Source organism: Seriola aureovittata, chromosome 1 (assembly GCF_021018895.1).
Source record: "Seriola aureovittata isolate HTS-2021-v1 ecotype China chromosome 1, ASM2101889v1, whole genome shotgun sequence".
Taxonomy (NCBI): Eukaryota; Metazoa; Chordata; class Actinopteri; order Carangiformes; family Carangidae; genus Seriola; species Seriola aureovittata.
Window position 1 is genome coordinate 25952785 of NC_079364.1, and position 23874 is coordinate 25976658.

Here is a 23874-nt window from a genome sequence, read left to right on the forward strand (position 1 = left end):
CTCTAGTTGCACCCGCTGGTGAGGGAAGCTACAACCTGATGTTTAACACAGGTGTTTTCAGCTGCTCAGGTTGAACAGATCTTTCTCACAGCAGACGTTTTGACTTGTTGTAGAAGGAAAATCCTGTAACTGATTGCATTAACGCATCTGTTCCATTTAAATGTCCCTCTGTGCAGTGACAGTTTCACCAGGGCTCTGAAACCTGGCTGCTGTGCTTGTCCAGTAAAATGTTTGAATGAAATGACAAATTATATATAATTAAGTCCATCAAACTCCAGGTAGTAATTAACTAATAATTGCTATGTTATTTTGTTTACTTTCTCTTGTTGTTTGATATTTATGCAGGTATCAATTAACTAACTAAGTACATTTCTTCATGTGCTGTCCTTAAGTGCACTTTTGGGGAACTTTATTTCCATTTGATGGTACATACTACAACATATGACCATCTTATAAAATATGAAACACCGTTACTAAACCACCCAACAATAGAAAAAATAGGGATGCAATGATCTAACCTCACTGGGATAAATAATACTACATTATTTTATATCATATAACAAAAAAAAGACTGAATTTAATGTGGATAGGTCACTTCAGATCTGCTTAATCAGGTCAATATCATGGCCATTATCTGTTCGGTTCATAACTAATAGTTACAATTATCACCACCTCACCCAATTACTAAGATGTTGAATACACAATATTCAGTTTTAGCAATCATACAATAAGTATAATCTAACTATCTGACAGCAACCATTCTGTCCTTGAGGAGCGCTTTAACTTTTAATAGTAGTAAAACTTACTCTAAAATTATTATGTAAAAGATCTCAATACTTCATCCACGGCTGTTTTAGTTAAAAGATTTTGTGTATGAATTATCAGACTTATATCTCAGTCAAGTGCAATGTGTCGTCTTGACAACATGTCTAATCACGTAAATGATAAAAACACCTGTGTGGGAGCGCAGGAGCTTTTTCTCTAACTTCTGGAGAAGTGATAACCAATAGCTTCATAACACTATTGGTTCTTTATTACTGCTGCTGTGAGACACCATGTCGTCTCAGTCCCATGGCCCAAGTGTCAAGTTCAGCTGGTAATACTGTAGCTTTTGGTGCTATTGTTTCCAGTAGCTGCACCTTTTTGGTCAGTGAATCACAACTTTTACATAGGGTATCAATTTCTTTTTTTTTTTAACCACTCTATTGTAACTGCAAAGATACACAACATTTCAGCTGAGGAGGGCGGAGGTGCAGCTCATTATGTGAATGTTGCCGGGCTCGAGATCAGTCAGCAAAAATAATTAGGTGTTATATTACAGAGTGTCATATCTTGTGAGAAACTAAAGCCACCCAGTAGGGATCGATTGCGCTCACTTTGTGTGAGGAAAAGTAATAAACATAATTATGCTTTTTGCAGCTTTTTGAATCGAAGCCACACAGTGTGACTGAACGGGCTGTGTATGTGCACTCAAGCGGAACGCCTTGCCAATTACCACAAATCATAGTCAGCTAGTTTCCTACCTCCTTTAATGGGACTCAAAATTTCCCTTCCTGCCTCTGCTTAGCATCACTGAACATGACCTATTCAACTCTTCCATCTAATGTCATGCTCATTAAAATATAAATTGGTTTATGATTAGTACCTGCAACTTTGCAACTGGTCCAACTGATAATGATTTGGCCAGAGGCAGAGAGGAATGAAGGACAGCGTAGTTAGTTATCACCATGTACACATTACAGTCATACTGTCACCGTTAACCGCTCAGACAACAATGTGATTGTAATAAGTGCTCTAATGAAAATTAATGAACAAAATCAAATCTCTCCATTTCTCTCTTACTCCAACCTACTGAGGCTGCCTGTTGAAACACCAGGACCAGATACTGAGCTGAGTGTTAGATCTGCCAATCTCTGTTCATTTCCATTACCATTAGAAAGACTTGATTTTTTTTTTCTCCTCTCTGGGTCATTGCAGGCAGCCACATTTCTCAATGCTGACATTGCTAACATCAGGACAGGCTTGATGTTTGGATTCAGCTTCAGCAGATGGATGCAATTTCATGTGGTTTGTTGGGTGATATACTGTACTCACTCACATTTGTTGCTGCACTGCGATTTTTTTCTTCATCTGCACTGAAATAAACTGCACCTGCTGGTCGGCAAACACGAGGAGACTGTAATTCAAAGTTATGTTCACGAAAAAGGAGAAACCCCAGTGAACCCCTCTGTGTGTGATAGATCCCATAAAGGTGCCACAAAGGGATATAAAACCAAGGATTAGCTGTCCAATGAATATCTGAATTTCTGTTAGATGTGGCAGAATGCTAAAGCAAATATATTCCTATCAACAATGACAACAGAGTGTTAAGTAGCCACAACAAATCCAGTTTTCCAGTGGTGATTCACTGTTCTTAAGAACGATTGGGAGCCAATCTTTCAATGCCACGCTTCTGCTCTGGTGTCAAACACATGGAAACGCGGCTCTAGATCAGAGGACAGACGGTCTGAGCCGTCAGACCTCCTCCCACTCACATGCACGAGCAGCCAACATGTGATGCACAAGTGTTGATCCCTGTCACAGGCAGAGGATCCCGTTATATTAAAGCCTGATTGATTTCAATATCCTGCCACACACAGAGCTTGACATTTATATTGAATTAAAAAGTGGGACTTTAATTAATTCACATACCCCGCTCAGCTTAATAATACTCTCTTCCATCTTCAACACATTGAATTTAATCGAGCATGACTCATTGGAAATGTGAAATGGATGTTTGGTTCAAATAAGCGTTCTTATAGAGAACAATAAATCTTCCTAATGGACTTTAATACAACTGCCAGGCTTCTAATGTCTTCTTTTTCCACTGTGCTACGTAAAAAAACTTGCGTGATTATAGATTAGGTGCCTGTAACAGACGGGGCTCGACAATTACTAAATATGAAATGGGTTCATAACAAGAACGCTGCGAATCACGCTAACCACAATCCATTGCAATTACTGGAAGATTACTTTAACTATCAGAGTAATCAGATTACTCAGAATAGTTTATTTATTTTGAACTGTATGGTCCGAAGCCTTCCCCAGATAAGGATCAGGCTGGTGATCAGTCTAAGAAGGAAGCCAGTAGTTGTGTTGTAGCAGACGTGACACTGAGAGAAACCTTGGGATCTACTCCGGCACTGAATCAAGTCTTTGTTGATGCAAGCAAATAAGACGCGGTCACCTCTGTGCTGCTGCTGAACAGGTTGACTGATGCTGTACGTCACTGCACTTCACATACATCTTGATTAAACTGCTACTTCATCTAGCGGACACTGTCACAACTGCACATTTGTTGTCTTGAAAGCGCACCTATTCAGACAATCAGTATGAAGGCCTGTTGCAAGCATAAAACATACGTAGCCTATATAACACAGGTGATGTGGAATTATGCAGATTTGCTGCAGGAGTTAATCTTCAACGTTGCTCATGCAGAATATTATCTGATTTTCTCTGGGGAGACACTGCATGAATGTACTCATTAATAAAGCATCATGAAAGACGTTTTGACAGCTTTTGTAGCAGGGAAAACAGAAAAAAAAGAGTAACTACAAGCGAAAGAATAAAGGAAAACATTGCCACTCTTGTGAGCGGTAGTCATATAATCTGCCTCGTGCTTTCAGTTTTGGTCCAGCAAGGTAGTATAGCTTACAGACTGCTGGCAGGCTGCACATCACAGGAGGCAGGGTGGGGAAATAATGAAATATACAGATTAAAAAACAGCATATAAAGACTTCACGATTTGGCAGTAACACATACTGTATAATTCAACTATTCAAAATACACACAGTTTACAACTAGAGTCAGTGTAATTAAAATTTCTCTCTTTTTCAGATAATAATAAATGTACAGTAATTTATCTTGGTGACATCGATGCTGAGGAATAATGACAGAGCATTGACCGATGAGTCAGTTCAGCGCGCACAGACACAAGACTGCACTGGCTCCAATAATGCGCTCAACAGCTTTATTTTCCAGCACAGCATATGGCACAGATGCTGCTGCGGTGGACGTGTATAGCGAGTGGCCAGAGGTGCAATAAGGTCCAGCAGAGCATGAGGAAGTTTGCCTGAATTAATTGAGATGCATTGAAAAAGCAATTCTCCACTATAAAGGAGATTCAAAAAACATGCCAGGAAAAAAATGACCACAGCCGACAAACAAGACGGCGTTTCATGGCCATGTGGTGGAATTAATGATATCGCTTGTGTTTTCTTCTTTTTATTTGAGATGCCTGTCATAAAATAAACACAGCTTCTGGCTGTGCCTCATAAACCTCCCCCACGGTGACGGCAGACCTTTTGACAGAAATGTCCAATCAAAGCGGCAATGGGTCAACGTGGAGATGTTCCAGGAGTGTGAATTATAGCAGAGTTCAGAGTGTTATTTTAATGGGGCTCCAAGCAGTGGCTGTAAAACCTTTTGCAGCTTGTTGGCTCTGCAGGCACCATTCATGTGTATCTCTTAGTTGATAAAAGCCATATATAAGCTCTGTGGCATGGGGGCTATCTCTGTAACATAGTGTCCCCACCCAGAGGACTTTTTAACACTGAAGCTGGATAATGACTTCAAGGTCTGTTAGCGAGGCAAACGGACTGGCAGATCATTTTGTGTGGCGGCTTTAAGATAATGGTGCAAGATTATGGTTTACATACATTCTGTACCTCAACGTTGTGAGTGCAGCTTCTTTTGGACTCAACTGACAGCAGATATGAAAAACCTTTGCGTGTCCCAAGGGCAGCGGGAGCAAGGCGCATTACAAAACTGTTCTGCCATTTTGCTGTGAAGAGAAAGGCTCATCATTTGGAGTTTGATGAATCTACTCCCTTTCCCCCCACGCTCCTCTCACACCCACAACATGCTGCGATGAATTATACTTGACACTTCTCCCCATACAATTTCTCTCCAGATGGCACCCTGCCCAACATATTTTGGAAGTTAACAATTTTTTTTTTTTTTTTTTTTTTTTTACTCTTGAGTGGAATTGAAAAGGAGTGAGTAGTAATATAGAAGTGGAGTTTCTATAATTAGTTTTCTCTGACCCCTGAAACAACAGGCTATTATCATCCCCGCATTTGCACCCATGCTGCTTCCTCTCGATTTACAACTTAATCACCGGCCAGTGCTCAAAAACCTCTGTTGAGAAAAAAGCTTTCAGTATTCACGGACAGTCGACCCAGCATCTTCATCATGAGATAATGTGCTTCATGTTTATTCCGCCCAGCGCTAAACCCCGTTTGATAATGAATTTATCACCATCATGTTCTCACACTGCTTCTTTCAGGGGCCTCGTTTCATCGTCCTAAAAGCAGCAGTGAATCAGTTTGCAAACTTTAACAGAAAACACAGACAGCCTGTCAATAATGACACACACCTACAGACATACCTCATCAAACATCTCATCGAGAACAAAAACATGAACACAAATGTATAGCCACAAGCACAGACATAGTACACGTATACACAAAACATCTGAAGAAAGCGATGGCTGCCTTCAGTCTCCCATCCACAGATAACATCTTCCCTTCCTGTCATGGTGTGAATGACATGAAATTCAATCATTTTTGTGCGTCACTGTACAGCAACAAAAGGCTTCTAATTATTGTATAGTGAGAGTGTTTCATCAGACATCGCTGCATCATAGTGAGACAGAGCGTAGATGGGTGTCAATCCACTCAATAGCTGTTACAGTAATAGACTGGTAAATAAAGAGAAACGGGGTGGGGGGCGGCTCCTGAGTCATTTGACATGCAAATTAAATAAGAAGTAATAGCTGCTGACACTGAATTCACAAGAGATCACAATCTCCAATTCCAAGATGGTAATAGAACCAATATCTGAACATACACTGCTATTAGTCTGTAGATGAAACTATAATTTGATGAGATTTCCCACATGGTTCTCCCACTTGTATCTCTCACTGAAGGAAATAAATCGGATTCACTGATACGGCTTATGTATCGGGTGGCATGACTCCTTGATGTTGTGTATTTGGCTGCAATTGTGCTTGTATGAATTCTCCTGGTCCATGATTATAAAAAAAAAAAAACCCAGTGGTTTTTCAATCCTAGAAGAATATGCATGTGTAAATATAACATAATTTATGTACATTTTCCTAACGTCTGTGATATCACAATTCAGCTCACCAAATGAATTCCAATGCAGGAAATCATGTAGATTTGCTAGACTGAAACTGATTTTAAACACAAGGTCAACATATCTGTTAATTCTATTTAGTGACTATAACAGAAAATGAATCACAGTATAATCATGTCTTTTCTGTCTTTGGCATTCAAAACATTCCCTGTCAGTCGGTGACTCCAGTTTATGATGCCTAGCAACAAACACATCAATTTCATGTTTTTACATTTTACTTTTTTTCCCCTTAAATAATGAGCTATTTTCCCAGTATGTGTCCTGTAATTGATCAAATGTTAGACAAAAAAAAAGAAAATCGAGCTGATGAGTGTTGCAAAACCGCATGCTGTGGAACAGTGTCACAGTTTAACATAGGGCTGGACCAAAATGCAGCCAACACATGGGGGTGAGTGCAAAACTGTTTAATTAACAAAAGACCTTAGAAACTAGGTGAAAACTCAAAATCGAAAGTGAAGGCAAACAGGATACAACAAAGGAAACACAATAGGATGCCAAAGCACTAGGTGACACAGGGGAACTTACACAGACAAAGGGGAGGACAGAGACTATATAGACACAAGGGAGGCAAGGGTGATAGAACACATTAGGGCGGGGCAGACAATCAACAAGGAGGGAAACAGGACAAAGACAGGAAGTCAAAACATCAAGAGACACACAAGGAAACTACAAAATAAAACAGAAAATGACTCAGACATAAATTGTCCATCATGGAAACCCATGACACAGAGTCCCTCTCTCATTTCACTACAAACACCAGACCCTGTGCAAATGTAAAAATTTAGCCTACACCACAATATTCAACGTTATTCAACGTCTGCATAATGCATAATGCATAAAACATGCATCGATATATCAATTCCAGCAGTTTCCAGACTACATGTCCAAACCATATTTCAATCATGTGTGTCAATCATTTGGTTCAAATCAAACCAAGGCGACGTGAGCTGTGGAATGAAAGCCCTGTGGAGGATGTGAATGAGTGAGGCCCTGGACCACAGCCATAGGTCAGCATGACACAAATGATAAAGATGAGGCCGTTCCAGACCCATCCTGACCTTGCATTACACGAGTGCACATCTGAAGCCTATTTCCAAAAATGTGACCGTTTACAAAAAGCAGTTTGTGCTCACACCTCAATTTCGCAAGCCCAGACAATTCTACACAGGTGCAGCCGCACATGTGACCATAAGAGAGTCCCTGTAACCATGGAAACTCCCTCACTGCTGACAGGCTGGCAGAGGAGAAATTTAGAGCAGAAAGGGCTACGGGCTGATGTTTGCACAGCATATTAGGAATTAATGATTCATGGACAAAAAAATCACACAATTTTTATTCATAAAGCATCTGTTTATTACAATGTGGAACACTTATCTTTTATTCCATACGGGGCGAATAGTCAAAAAGCAGGACTGTTGCAGACAAATTGTGGCCTTTGGTGACTCTGTAGTTTTTGTAATATTTGTAGCCTGGCTCATAATTATTCCTCCGTGCTGTCTTGGCAGCTTTTAGAATGAGAAAATCCAAATTTGGGCAAACGGCAGAGAGTCTGGATGTGGTTGAGGGAGAGATGAGCAAGATGCAACCACTATGACTGAGTGACAACCTGAGACACCAGTCAGTCATCCCCATAAACCTATTCCTGAAGTCTCAATATCTTCTTAAAGGAACTAAAATAGCTGCTATAACTCACATCAGCTGCAATAATTCTCACTGTGAAGTTGGAAGTGCTCTGCCACCATTTAGCAGCCATAGGTGACCTATAGCGTAAGGAACATCAGCATCTGCGCTAATACCCAACTGCTGCTGCAATTTGCATAATCAGACTATAGAGTGACTAGACTTTATGCTATTTATGTATGTACTGTAAAGGACACATAATGTCATTTACAAAATCCAGTGTTGAGTTCTCTCCTGCAGCCATACCAGCTAATGGTAAGAATATGTGCCACAAATGGTCTGAAATTTTCCAGCACCCTTGGGCCACCACTTGACTCCCCCTCTCTAATACTGGATTCTCCTTGGGGCTTGTTGCAGCTCTTTACCATGGAGTGTTTCTCAGTTCGTGCTCACTGGCGAGCTCTCCCTCAGACGACATCATACAGCTGCCAAGATAAAGTCAGAGACACGAGGATAAAAAGCAGCACAAGCTATTTAGAGCCTATCTCCAAGAGTCACTGAAACCTTGGTTCACCAGATAAAGTGACGTCGCTTATAGCAACACTGGATGATACGATGCGAGGGCACTCTGGTGTCACTACCCTTTGTGCAGAGAACAGTGCATGGTTCGCCAGATTCATCAAACTTCCATGTCATAAAATGAAATGAATGGAGGAGAATGAAATTCAAACAGCACTCTGACAGCTGGAGTTAACATGAAAAAAGCGTTGCTCCTCCTAAGTTATCAATCTGCAAATCCAAAGCTATGAATCATTTGTGCAGTGCTGAGTTAAGTGATTGAGGAAAGTATTTCCTCACTAAATTAATGGAGTATTTTAGCTTAATTAGAATTGACGTTTGGGTGAGTCGATCATAAACTCACAATTTGGAAATGCATGTTTTCCAATGTTTTCCAATTTGTAAAAAATGTATTTTAAAATGGAGGATCAACCCTGACAGCTTACCTACTGAGAATCTGCTTTATGCAATGATTTAAAGCTAAATGCATTCAGCCAGTAGTACTGGGCTGTGTCATAAATCATCAGTCTCTTTGCCTGTGAAATAATCAACGGATTAGCAAATAAGTGCAGCCTGATCAATGTATTCAAACCAGTTTTGTGTGAATTCACCTCAGGGTTACTGCATATGTAACCAGCTGTGAATCCCCAGGCTCATATTTGCTAATCGACAAAGGAAAATAAGTTTGTCTTGTTAGTTGTGGATGACTTGATTAATGGCCACCCCTCCTGGAATGCCACTCCCATGATGCATGTCAACCTGGAGGGGATACTTGCTTGTCCTGTCACGTGTTGCTCGGGAAAATTGTAGTTGTGTGCAAAACTGATATTTACATTAGCATACTAACAAGCACCATTACTGTGTGTATGCTATATCTTCTCTGCCTGCGGACAGTCGCAAATAGCGAGGCAGGACATGCTTTTTGCTGAATCCTGGAGATGAGGGTAATGAATTGCGTTCCACATATGGCACATTGATAAACTCACTTCATGCCATTAATCAGCAGCAGAGGGAAATGGGAGAGTGTTGGGAATGTGCTGTGATTGACAGGCTAATTTAGTGAGAGGAACAGCTTTTCTTGCAATGAATATGACTCCGCTAACATCGGCTAATTAAAGATGGCTGCGCTGAGCGGGGGAGAAGGAGGAAACTTTACCACAGGTTTGCGCGGTATGATCAGTTTTGGTAGGTTTGAATTGTTGTGTTAGGATCAAGTTTGTGTGGTTGTGTGGAGACAAAGGGGAAGGAGGTGATGGCTGCTGCACAGGCAGAGGCTTTCCAGAGATGTGGTTAGTGGCTGGTGCAGTCCAGCTGGCTAGCTACGAGCATGCCAACATTGGAATTGTTTGGATAGGAAGGGATGATTACTGTTATGATTGCAGACATAGAAGCTGATTGTGCTGTGTGATTATCTCACTCTGAGTCTCATCCTTCTCTTGCGGCAGCAGATCTGAGATGGCATTACACATCAGCCTTGGCCTCAGTTTTAAAATATATTATATGTGTTGCCTCCCCTTTGAATTTCTTCCGAGGGCAATTCCTCTTTTCTATTAACATCTCATCTGGCCTTACACATTGAATTTTCTCACTTTACATTTGTGTGCCAAGCAGCACTTCTGCTTGAATAGCAGAATAATCCAATCAGCAGGAAGCGCCTCAGACCCAAGACATCTGACCTCTACCGAGGACGGGATCTTGTCAGAGAGCCTCTTATTTCAGATAATAATTCTCCTGCTTTGTTTGTAAAATCCTCATTTCAGCTGTGTGCTACAAACTAATTTTTTTGGTAGCAATGTATGAGACATTGGGGAAATTTCATGGAATATTCATTCAAAGAGGGACCTTTGATAATATTATATAAATATCTGGAGGAGAATGAGAATGATGCAAGGCGCGTGTTTGGATCTGCATGTGGTGAATGCAGATTTGACCAATCCATGAAAAAAGGCAATCATCTGGTCATTGCCTTTTACAGTTATACTGTAACAGTTTTCATCATAGAAAACCTTGCATTTGCTTTTTATAGGTGTTTAATATCTAATCAATCATTAATGTGGCTGTTAATAGAAAACTACATTAAATTTGAATTTGCAGTGGTTTGTTTGTTTTTGTCAGTCAGAATGAGGTTTGTCCAGTTTTAAGGTAGTCAGAGGCAAAGACAGGACTGCAGAAATACTAATCAGGTTCATCAACCATGAAAAGAATCGTCTAACAAGCAGCAAAAGCACAATGACTTCAACTGCATTACAACACAGAAACTGTTCTTTATCTAGATGTCATGCAAATTGAGTTCCCCACAGTTCATTTACCAGATTACCATAATGAATCCTTTGCTCAGTCCAAAGAGTCCAAAAATAAAGTCCAATGCTCAGCAGAAAAATGTCCCTTTAGTCCATACCAAAGACTGTATATACAAAAAGTTAACATCACAATCAGTATGAGCTTAGTCTGTTGATATTTTTAATGAAATTTAACCTGTAATGGTACAAATGTAAGCAGAAAAATGCAGCTTTCCTGCAGCAATCAAAGTAAATGAAGCCTTGAAAGTTAGTGCAAATCATTCTTACAGCTGCCTCAACTCTTTTCTGTTGATTACTTACAACCCTTCAGTCTGTACAAAGGCTGTGTTGGAACAAACGGCGCTATTACACTCTCTGATGCATTATTAGGACAATACTGTACTGCAGGAAGTATTTACTGTATATTCCTATCAAATGGCGGGAAAAGGGCAAGTAACAAAGTTAAGGCAGGCTGGTTGGTCAGAACTTCATCCTACATCAAGATAAATATTAGAAGAGAAGAACCAGACGCTGGCTTCACACAATGGCAGACTAGCACAATCTCCAGACCTGAACCAGATGGAGCTGGTCTGGGATTAACCGGACAGAAGGTGAAAGCAAAGCAACCTGCATTTTTGGGAAATTCTGCAGCAGTGTTGGGACCAAATGTCTGAACAATATTTGACTTACATTGTAGAAATAATGTGTGTGTGTCGGCTGCTGAATGAGTCAAAACTTTAGATTAAATTTAGGATTTAATGCATTGAATTCATTTTCAAAATCACTGAGACATTACACTATGCAATGCTCTTCTAAATATTTGACCGGTGGTGTATATAAAACAAATAACATAAAGCCAGTGGAAGGAGCATGGGATGAAACAAATGGAGCCCAAAGGAACAGGTGTTAAAGAATCTAATTACCTTGTCACAGTGATGTGCAGTGACTTTTACAGGTAGACAGATCTGAAGAACTATCTACCCCCCACCCCCACCCAAAAACCACCATCTCAATGTGTGATTCAGCTGTTCACCACACCGACGACAAAAATTGACCAGATCAAAACCTTTTCATGACTGTAGAATCAGCAAATCTCTCTTTAATTCAGGATCTGTCCTGTCTCATGATTTTGTGCTGCCTGTCTTTCTTGTGATGAAAGTCTCTCTTGCTGCACTCTGCCTGGATATCTTCACCTTTCTGCTCTCCTTCCTGGCTGAAGAACTGACAGTAAACATATTAAATGTGCAGTATAGAGGGAAAATATATAAGAAAAAAACACTTCTATGATAATCTTCAAAATATTTACCATTACCTGACAAGGACATAATGAAAATTCAGAATCCTGCCTCAGTATACCTTCTAAATCTTTTCAGACTTTCTGCAGATTTTTTTTTACAGAGAACCCACCTTGAGAAGCAGAAAGGAAAATATATAAATATGAGAAATACAAAGCAGAACAGAATTAAAAGGCTTAGGTACTATGTTGAATGGTTAGCTGTAAATATGTAAACTGAGTAAATGTCTGTGAAAGCTTTCCTTGCTTGAGTTACTAAAAGCTGCTCCACAATACACCCTAACCTCTCATCAACACACATGTTGACCAAGGTGAGCTGTAAGACAACTTGTACCAAATGATAAATCATAGTGTAATTTGATCGTTTACTTGCTAATGCGACCTCTTAACCTCCTAACACTTAGGAAGAAAAGACTTTTACATAAGTGCAGTTTCCCCTTGCATCTGCGCATGTGTATAGTAATGTGTGCAATATCATAACTGATCTCAGAACAGTGGAAACTGAGTCAAGAGCAGCTTGACACGCACACACACGCAAACATCCAATAATGCTGCTGCCCCCCTCTGCGTGGTAGCCCCAGCCTTTTTCATCAGGACATGGCCACACCCATGAAAATGACTGATTGAATAATTTCTGTCATTAACATCGACCGGTAGTCAACCTAGCTTCCAGAGAAAATAGCCTACTGTGACCACAGAAGGTCAGTAAATTAAGATGAATGCAAACAGGCGATATCAGATCCACCAGAACGCTGGTGTCGCTCTAATTGGTGTCTATTTTTAGCTTTAACTGGTCAAGCGCTGCCTGCCTTGCTTGTCCTGACGGCATGCCACTGCCTTGTCGCCACCTTCTACACATTTGAAAGACAGCTACAAGGTCAGTTGCTGAGAGCCCAGAGCTGGCAGTAATACCAGCTAGAGACAGTTGGAGACAGCGCTGTCCGTATTGCATCATGTGACAACTTGAGGCTCAGGGATGTAATCTCAGAGAACCCTCTGCCTTGAAAAGTAGTTTGGCTCCCTTGACAGACTAGCCAACAGCTGTCTACTTTTGTTTGCCTTGCTGCTGTCTTCCAGTCCTCTGCTGTGAGACCAATCACCTAACCTGTCGACAGAGGAAGTATGTGGCATGCCCTCCAACATTGCTCTGACAGCCACTCTGTGCCTCCTACAGAGTCTCCCCTTTTCCAAAAGGCAAAGGCCTGCAGTAACACACCATTGATTTTTGATCTGATTATGTGCAATCAAACATAACATAACACTTGGTTGACTGTTGTATGGCACTGATTCTGGGGACCTTAAAAGCCCCTTGAAACAAAAACTAATCTTCTTAATTTTATGTAATTCCTTTTGAAACATCTCAGGGAGAGTATATGATGCAGGAGCAGTTATGCAATAGTGTAAATCAATGGAGTATATATATAAAGACAGGCACCCTGGGACACTGGGTACTTGGGTACTAGGGGAACTCCCACACAAATGACAGATGCCGTGAGTAGAATCAAGTAAAGACAGACAAAAGGGTGCTACCTGACTCTTGATAAGCTGAAAGTGTGGCCTCTACTTTATCTAAGGTTATACTCTTGAGTAGCTATAAGCAGTTACCTCTGCCTGAGGTGGTACTTTAAAATGAGACTGAGAGTTTGCAACCGTCTAACATGGAAACATAGAGGTTCTGCGGCTTTGGTGCAGTGTCTTTGATTGTTACATCACATTATGCTTGTGAAACGTTATTTAGGGAACTGTTTATTAGCAATAACAAGGACTCTTGCAGGCAGTACTGCTGTGAATTGATGTCTTTTGTTGTTAAGTCACATTATGCTTATGAAAAATTATGCAAGTAGTTCAAGTAATGGCAGAATATTAATGAGGTTTTATTTTTGACTGCTGGTGAGGACACTGGTACGCACAGTAGAAAAGGCTAATTAGAAGAACATGATAAGTTATGGTTTGATGGGTTTTCAGCCCCCACAGTGCTCGCAGTATAAATCTTATTTACCAGTCATCTCCAGATGCACGCACATCTTTGGCTTTGACTCTATATTTCCTGGCTGCAGTATGTTTAATCTGCTATTACACATCCCATCTGTTACATACGTTAGGTCCTGTTATGTTGTGTCTTACAAAATCGTCAATTCTCCATTGTTAGCTCCCTTGTAATGTGTCAGCAACAAATATTATCTTTCTTTTCCGCAACAAATTGAAACAATCTGATCCTGCTGGGAGAAGAGAGTCAGAGACCTATGACTAAAAGGAAAGACAAAGGCAGAGAGAGATGAGAGATTGAGTAATATTCATAGTACACAACATCACTCACTAGCATGTGGGAAACCTCTGCCATAGTAACATAATCCTCATCCAAGGCCTTTGGATTTACTAAAAGGACATGGAGCCTGAATCTTTCATTAAATGAAGGCTTATTTCATTATTTAGAAGGTGTTATTTTCTGCCTCACTTCCCAGGCTAAACGCCAACTGGCAACTCCAAGGCCTATTAAAATGAGTCAGATTCTGGTCCCATCTGCCCTGCTGGTTCTTTCACTCTTCCCTGCAAGTGGGTGGGCAGACTGGATAATGCAGTCAGCCTGGGAGATGCAGACTGGCTTCTGCTGTGTCATCTGTCTTGCCACTAAGCAGCCCACTCACCTGTGCCAGAGCCATGGTCTCAGCAACATGCAGGCCTCACAGCCACAGGTAGGATAATTTTAATTGGGGCACTTCAGCTGATATATTGCATGGAGTGTTATCAGGAATTTGTGTCTTATATGCCCTTCACACTGATGTACTGTATATTTCAACAGCTACACTAGTGGAGAGCTGGCCTGTGGAGCAGCTATGAGATCGTGACCTTGCTGAAAGCAGAGTTGTGTCAGTCATACCACCTGATTAAAAATTAATAAGGACAATCAACAAGTGTTCTGCCGTCTTTTTTTTAAGTCAGCAAAAGGTTAATGCACATTATTTGTTGTAATTTACTATAATTCATGCTGAAATATATCATCAAAATAGTTGCACAGTATTACATTGATTTGCACTGAACTCAGGATAGACTTTTATTTTGAAAACATTGCAAGAAACATTCTGTCCATTGTGGGATTGGGGCCCCTCAGTAGTAAACAAGTAGAGTGAAGCACAGATGCGTGCATGGTGAAGAACAATGGCTGTAAGTTTTGGTTGTGTAATACATTAACATGTATAATTGAGTTGGATGTACTTTCTATGCACTGTGTTAGCTTGTTGAAGTGCAAATTGGCACAGTGAGAATAGCCTACAGTAAATCATTCTGGTGTTGCAGTGATGGTAATTTACAAAAACATTACATGCTAATGTATGACAGTGTTAGCATATCATTTACTTGTAATTCTGCTGATGGCTCGTGTTAGCACTTGACCGGCTGTGTTGTAATCATACAGTAATTGTACAACGCTATGTACTATGCTAGTTAAGAGACATTTTAAATCTTTTCTGTTCATTACAGTTTCACTCATGAATTTTCACGTGTCATGCACGAAGATTGTCAATAAAGGAGCAAGATGCTCGCTGGCTGTTTATCTACTTTAACATACTAGCTGTATAAAACACATAGTTCAAACAGTACGACAAGCCATATATATCTAACTGGGCCACTGATGCAAATGGTTTTTGATGCACAAAGAATTCTTACAAAAAAGAGGCTGAAAAATTTCATGTACTTTCCTGGGGTGACCTGTTATCTGCTTAGTGGCTCTCATAATCTTTGTATGTGCATATACAGTACACTCCACTTTCTGCCATTAGTTGCTCTGACCACATGCTCTGAAAATAGTTCCTCACATTGTTCTCTTGTGTTATTGCATGAACTGTTGCTGAATGAACTGATTCACATTCTGAATGAGGATTTTCAGGCGAAAAAATGTCTTTTTTATGAGCCATGGAGAGAGCATGGCCTTGTCCTCTCCCAATGACATGAGAAGCATGCATAATCATGTCATGTACTTCTGGATTTTTTGTGCCTCGTGAATGAAGGGCTGCAGTTTCACAGACTGTCAAATAGAGAGCATGATTACACACAGCTCAGACTGCTGAGGGATCATTTGAATAATGTAGTTGGTTACATTATTATCTTTTTCATTCATTATTGGCTGGTAGAGTGGTTCTGTTGCTATTACAGAGGGATAACACTTCAGTGTATGAAACCTTTCATTTACTGAGCTGGGTTTGGCATTATGCTGTGTGTTGTCTCCAAGGAAGAAACCATTATCTGCGGCGCAGAAATCCTCTCTCCATAGAAAGTCTTCAGCTTCATAACAAACAAAAACTGGCTTTTTTTCTTTTACTTAATTTTCCAAATGACTTGGTAAATAAATCTCTGCTGAGAAATGAAGCAGCTTCCATTGCTACTTATCTGGGGATTTGTGTAGCTCAGAGCGCTAAACAGGAAACAAAGCCAGAGGAAATAAAAGAGCCAGCACAAGCCCATAACATAACATCTGTTGACATCAGCGTTAAGTGAAATATGACCACGGTGCGCGCTTTCATTAAAAAAACACAGTTTTTGTTGTTTGTGGTCCAATCTGCTAATCTGCAGAGCACTTTCATGGCATGATGGGAATCTCTGAATTAATTAGAAGATTTGGCACCCACCAGTCTTGTTTCCCTAGTGTGCAATGTGCTCTCTTGTTACAGTGATGCACAAAATAATTCCTCACTTTGCCAGATGTCCTGTTATCTCAAGCTATGAGTTTATTATCATGTGAAAATGCAAGGAGACAGATGCTCTGTCATCTATATTCTTTACAAAATGACATTTCTGATATTGGAGGAATGTCGAAATCATTATTTAAAGGTGAGAGATATTTATTTATTAATTTTTTTTTTTGCAATACTTTATTGATCATTTCCGCTGCCAATGAAGTCAGAGCAGGGGGTCAACTACAGGGCAGGGCCCCTGGAGTTGGTATTGTCTTCACTTTATTCAGCTCAAGGTCAATACTGCATGGATATCTGCACACCACACGATCCATTATAGAAATAGAAGTTTTACACAAGCAGTTGTTGGTGGTGAGATGCATTCAAGCTTGGTGTCAATATTGTCATGAATTACCTCCACATCTACCTCTGCAGTGGGGTGCAGAATGAGAATGTATCAGGCACTGTGAGGGGGGCGATCATAGAATAAATGAAACGTGGTTTGTTGTATGTTATAGAACTAAAACACATGGTGACTTGGAATATTAATTTTCTCATCCATTATTCATGCGCTGGCGTGCATCATGAAGGGAATGCTGATGTTAAGACTCGTACATCTGACAATGCAGCGCTCCTGGCAATAAAAGTGGAGATAACGACTTAACTCACTGCTTGGGTTTACAGTGAAGGAAATTCAGAACTTTCTGTCATTTGAGGAAAATAAAATCAGACTAACCCTGAGCACATCAATGGTTACACCTGGAACACTTCATCTTGTGCGATACCTGTTCTGACAGGCAAACGCGGATCTGTTGTAGCATTAACCAGTCAAAGAGAAAAGATTATACAGAATAAAAAGCACTGGTTTTGTAACTTGATATACAATTAACTTTACAAACCAGCTGTTCCTGGCTTAAACATACAATCAACCCGTCAATCAACCTGCCGCTTATGTTTCATAAAGGCACCATATATGAATTTCCATCTGGATTCAAGCCTCAAAAAAACAAGCAAGCCTCACAAAGCATCAGTACACAACAGGTGCATGGTTCAAATCTTACAAAGTTACACGAGAGCTGCATAGGTTTTGTTTTCAGTGCTTTGGTTGAATCTTGTGTGTGTATCAGTTTCCCACTGTCTTTTTTCTCAGGAAGTAATCAGAAGTAAAGCGCCAAAAAAAAAAAAAAAAATCAGCAGTATAATTAGAGTAATTAAGAAAGCACAGGGTGTTTTGGATGCCATGAACCACTAAGCACAGTCCCTGGGTGGTAATTACATGTATACACTACCAGCCTGAGCTTTGTTCAAGGTTTTGCTACACTGGCCTTGAAATGTATACGAGCGGTTTGAGCACGCAGGAAAACGTAATTGGCTGTAGAAACAAAAACATGATCTCAAACTGAGATGGGCTTGTAATTTAGCATCTTGGGAAATAAACAGGTATGTAGTTGCTTTTGTTCAAACTTCAAATTGCAATTACCGCAAGCCCAAAATGGAGTGACAACAGGGGTTAACCAGTGCAGAGGGTTGTTTTACCTGTATTGCTGTTGAGAATGTGATTTTGTTTGCTACTGGAGAAAAGTAAGATTTATAGATGCTTGGGCTGTAGATGAGTTTAGAAATGGATTTTTGACCGTACGTAAGAGGTGAATGAAGATATCCTTGTGCCTACTGTACGTGAACATTTTGAAGGTTCATATTTTACCGCATGGAGTAGACTTCATCAAAATGACCTTGCTGCTTGGTTACATCAGTGATGCTCCTCCTGTCTGGCCTGAATGTTCCTGTCCCACTCTCTTTCCTACACTAAACACCTTTCAGTCAGAGCTTGTGTGAGGAGAACTCCTCGTTTCTACCCCCACTGTGAACCTCTCCACTGGGGACACACTCTATCAGGGGTACACCTGGTGAGCAGACCTGGCGCGATACCGATAAGATATGTTTTCCAGACCTCTGCACCGCTGATGCAGTTATGTCTAGTTGAAGGGACACACTGACACGCTATTACAAAATCACTCACATTGTGTCTCATTGTGCCATAGATCATCTCCAGGGACGGACCTAAAATCACATATTGGATAAGGAGCCATCCATTCCCTCACTGTCAATTAGAATGGCTTACCGTGGCTCTGTGAGTCAGACCTGTTGACACACTTCAAACTCGAAGTGCAGCTTTCATAAACTTAACACCAGTCATGGCTGACATTAAATATTACAAACAGTCTCGTTTAAAAGGTTTTGAGGGAAAAGGGTTAAACGTCAGTGCTAGTTTAATGTTTCTTAATGCAGGTCACACACTGACTTTTAACACTGCGATGCCACAGTAAATGCTGAATACAAGCACTGGTGGGCCAATTTCATAACATACATGCCTACTCTTTCTCACAAATTACTTTTTATTGCCTTGCCAACAGAGTCATGTTACACTTTTTTATTCCACTGAGGCACAAAATAGGAAATGTGGTTATGTGTTATATAAGTTGTTTTTTTTTTTTTTAAACTTGTATTCACCTGTTTCAGACCGTGAGGCATTTCATATGATTTGTGAGTGCCACAAGTGAAATGTACTGTTCAGACAAATGCTTATGCAAATCTCAATCCACACAGGAAAGGGTTACTTGAGAGGTGGCACTAATTTCTAAATTGATATAATTAAATGGTGTATTAAAAGCACACACTGGGTAATATTCTTCATGCTCATGGCCCACAAGTTTGAAGACTGCTGTCATGTCATGTTTGCTTTACGCTTTTGGAGAAGGAGGAAGAACATGAGATGCTGAGAGACTATTTTGAGAGTATGTAATGCATATTTCAGCTTGCTCTTGATCAATGTCTGATTAATTTGTGCATAACTTCACAGCGTTGTTTTTTTTTGCAAAACAAACCTCTGATTCGAGGATGTTGCCAAGTTACATATAATGAGGATTTCATTATAAAGTGATAAAACAATGAAAATCTGTCTTCTTTGAGCCTAACAGGCGCCTATGGCTTTATAGCGTTCTTTAATAGCAGCTTTCATTTGACAATGTTCTTAAATATTACCTTGAGAAATCTCATTAATTCACCCTTAATTATCATCACATTCCATTTGGTGGATGACTGGAGGAAAGCTGTGATACAGGACGATAGTATCAATACTGGAATTGCTTTCTGACGGGCACCTCATTCACTTAACAAGCGGATGATCCCATTGCATTCTAGATACTGTAATTAATCATTTACATACTTCGGGTGTCACCTGATAGGTCATCCTGCTGTGCTTTCCCACCACTCGTCTCATTAAAATGCTAATCTAAACTGCTGACCCACCCTTCTGCTGAGGAAGACTCCTCATAATGTCTCTCTATCTCTTGGCCTCTTCGTGCCCCCCCTAAGACCTCCATAACAGGAGGTGCCATGGGCCGAAAACAGGGAACTTTCCCACGGAACAGGAGCACTTCAAGTATGTAGATATTCATTTATTCCGCTGTGCTCCCCGATGCCGCTGTGGAAACGCAGGGCTCATTAACCAAATGTGATTTTTAAAATAGCTATTTCCCCTCGCTTCACCCAGTTTATATACTATACACCATAGGTGACTGATATTCATTGAGAAGGTGTATCCTAAGAGATTACAGATGGCTGAAGACTCAGCTGTCTGTCAAAGTACAATAACTGGCAGGGATGTGAGCAGAGGAGACAATGATCACAAAGCAAGGAGCCGCTCGGCCTCCCAAAGATAATGTGATGATTAAGTGATTTCACCAACACATAGTTGTTTAAACTCTAACACTGGGGGGGAACTGTTAGAAGACATGGGATGTGTGGCACAGTAATGTTGGCATGAGCACCTCTGTAGAAACAGGCTGAACAGCAGGTTGAAGAACAGGTGATAGCAAGTCAGCACGTCACAGCACAGATGTTCTGTTGAATTAACCCCGTCACGTGTTCAAAATGAAAAAGGCAACGAGTCCTTCAGCCTCAACGACCATATGGGGAGTTTGTCCCTACCCTTGGATGTGACCCATTGAAACGAATATGTCCATGCAGGCATACTGGACCTTCATCGTCATGGTAACAAGAAGTCAAGGTTGTGGAATGGCCATGGATGAAAGAATGATCGGTTTCACATGGGAAAGGAACAGCGGTCTCTCATGTCAAAGTCCTGCGTTTGTGTTAATTTTGGTGCAGACCTCAGTCCAGCCAACAATGAACAAGCTTATGACAGTTTATACTTCCAAGCACTGTGATTATAAGTTGTATACAATATTTTACTTTTCACATTTCAGTTCCTTCTGTGTGTAAATGGTTTCCCATTTGACATGTAGATACCTTGAAGTGTTTCAGCCTGTTAACTGCCAGTGTATAATGACTATGAAACACTTTTCCTAGCTGATGGATAAGAAAGTGCACTGTGATAATGGAGCGGTTATTTTGACTAAGCACTGTCGGTAAACAGGGCATATAAGAGCACACATGAATGGGCGGCTGCACAGCAAACCATGCATGCTGACATCACAAGCCAGAGGAAGGCCTGTGTTGACTGGTGTAGACACAGCTATATAGAATAAAAATATGCACACACACTCTCACAGTTCAATGCATAATAGTGAACTGGGAGCCCCAATGTGCTGCTTTTTCAAATGAAAATTTTAATATATTTAAATGTTTGTAGCGTTTTAACATAAATACATAAATCATACACTAATTAATTAACACCATGTTGTTGGACTTGTTGGTTTGAGAGTATCTGAAACATGCACTCAGACAAATATCAGACTGTGTTAAATCATACTTAGGGAGCCTCTTAAAGGGATAGTTGGACATTTTAGGAAATATGCTTATTGGCTTTCTGGTGGATAGTTTGGGACGATTGATACATCTCTCTTATCGGTCCACAGCCTCGGTTAGCTAGGTTTAGCATACAGATTGGAAACATGGGTAAACAGCTTTCCTGGCTCTGTCCAAAGGAAACAACGTTTGCCTTCCAGCTCCGTTAAAACTCACCAACTTAATGTGTTATATCTTATTTGTTTGATCCATATGAAAACCGAAGTGTAAAAACAACAATTTGCAAGTGCTTGGCTGGGAGACAAGAAGTACTCTGGCATGTAACCTCCCATAAAACTCATAACTGTTGTTTCTACACCTTGGCTTTTCATATGAATTAAACATATGAGATATGACTGGTTAATAAGTGAGCTTTAGAAATGTTGGTAGGTGGATTTTGTTACCATTGTTACTTTTTAACTCTTTCCCCCCATTTCCAGTCTTTGTGCAAAGCTAAGCTAACCGGCTAGCCAGTCTAGCCTTAGCTTATGTTTTACAGAACACATGAGAGTGGTCTCAAACTTTTAATATAACTCATTGTAGTTAGTGAGTTTCCCAAAATGTCAGACTGTTCCTTTAAGGCTAAAGCCCTGGATTCTAACTGATTTGCTAACACACACAGGGATGCATAATTCCTGTTACAGTCACAATATTCCCATTAATGTAATACATAATCATTCATGTTTTCCTGTTGCTCTCAGCCACTTTCCGATTACCACTGCTATACTGTATGTGATGTATAAAGATACTGATTCTACACACTGTCTTAAATTTCAGCACTTCATAGTGTAAAAGTATAAGGCCAACTTGCATTATAAAATGCATCGCCTGTCAGACTCAGATACCAAGGACATGGTGACAACCCATGACAGTGATGAATATGATGATGTGTAAAATTGAGTGACAGACACCGTAATGATGGGTAACACTGATGACTCTGGTTAAGGGAACTGATAAACGGTCTGTTTATGTCATGTCAAGTTGAATAATGTGCCCAGTTTCATTCACACTGTAAAACTTCACCCTCAAATATGTTTGTAAATGTTAAAAGTTAATGTTTCCAAATGGAATTCTGTTTTTTACACTTCTGCTATTTTCATGTAGCTGTAATTATAGGTTGCATTACATCTCTGTAAGCTATTTAAGCGAAGTGCAACATAATGCATAGCTTAAAACTGTTAGTATTACTTAATACACAACTCTGTATATCCACTTTAATAAACTGTCATCACTATTCCTACTATACTAGCTAACAGCTGTGGTGCTTCAGCTACGTGGTCAATGGTTATGTATTGTATTTTGTGTGATCTTTGGTAGTGCAGTGCAAAAGCACACATATGTTCAAAATTTTGCCCTGGGCAAAGAGAGTTCACACTGTGCAACAAATGTCGGTTATAATCTCAAACTGTAGATCTCATCGACAATGTCTGTCGTTCCTTGACTGTGAGAAAAAAAGCACTTTTTCCTCAAATTTCTGAAATTTCTATTGCACAAATTTTTTTTTTTTTTTTAATGAGTTGGGCTGTCACAGCATATACAACCACAGTCACACACACACACACACACACACACACACACACACACACACAGTTTTACTGTTCAGGGATCACACATAATGATGACTACTTTTTCAACAACTGCTGGACAGTCAGCAGAGACAGCAGGATGGTAATTAATAAATGTATTTCTGTCTTGTGAAAACTCAGACTGCACACTGCACACTGCAGTATCACAGCAGACAGCATGACTATAAAAACTAAGTGCCAAGAAATATACAGTAAATGTACAGAAATTTGAATGACACTTGTCCAAGAAATATTGCAACATGTATATGTATCGGCATTAACAGATAATGCTGACAGATGGCCTGTATCGGTACATATGCACAGCATATACAACTGAGAATCAGATTAATACAGTGACACGCAGGCAGAATATACTATCTCACGCCTGCAGCATTTAAAAATAGACAGACAAAAACAGCCAAGCATGTGCTGAGGAATTGTCTTATTTGATCCCACAAAGCTGAAGCTTTCAATTTATTTTTGCACAAGCGAAAGCTCTGCTTTTGTCTGGGGTTTAAAAATAGACTTTCATTAATACTGACCATGACAATATTAATCAAGTCAAACCTCCAATGGAGTGGAGGAGAGGATTGAAGCAGCCTGTCGTATTCAGAAAACATATTCTACTGTAGCTGCTCTTCGATAAAGCCGCTCTCCAGCAAACAAATGGCTGCTATAACTCCAGGCCTCAAACACAATAGGTTCTTTCCAGAGCGAGGAATCAAATAAATGGAACAAACTGGCTGGAAGTGATATGTCACTATATTAGATGCTTCTGTGCCAAATAGATGCTACTATCCCCACTATAGCCTCTGGGTCCGATTTGGACAGTGATGGGGTTAACTACGACTCTACGTCATGTTGAGATATTGTTTTTAGGAGAC

The 23874-nt window shown here is 40.2% G+C and overlaps 1 protein-coding gene and 1 long non-coding RNA gene across 2 annotated transcripts in view; one reads left to right on the forward strand and one right to left on the reverse strand.

Annotated features, from left to right (window-relative positions):
- The window catches only part of LOC130169158 (carbohydrate sulfotransferase 8-like), a 166538-nt gene that overhangs the window by 72974 nt on the left and 69690 nt on the right, over positions 1-23874 (reverse strand). The window lies entirely within an intron of this gene.
- LOC130169221 (uncharacterized) lies at positions 14417-14861 on the forward strand. The gene is made up of 2 exons (XR_008827812.1): positions 14417-14642; positions 14750-14861. It is a non-coding gene; the product is annotated as an uncharacterized LOC130169221 (long non-coding RNA).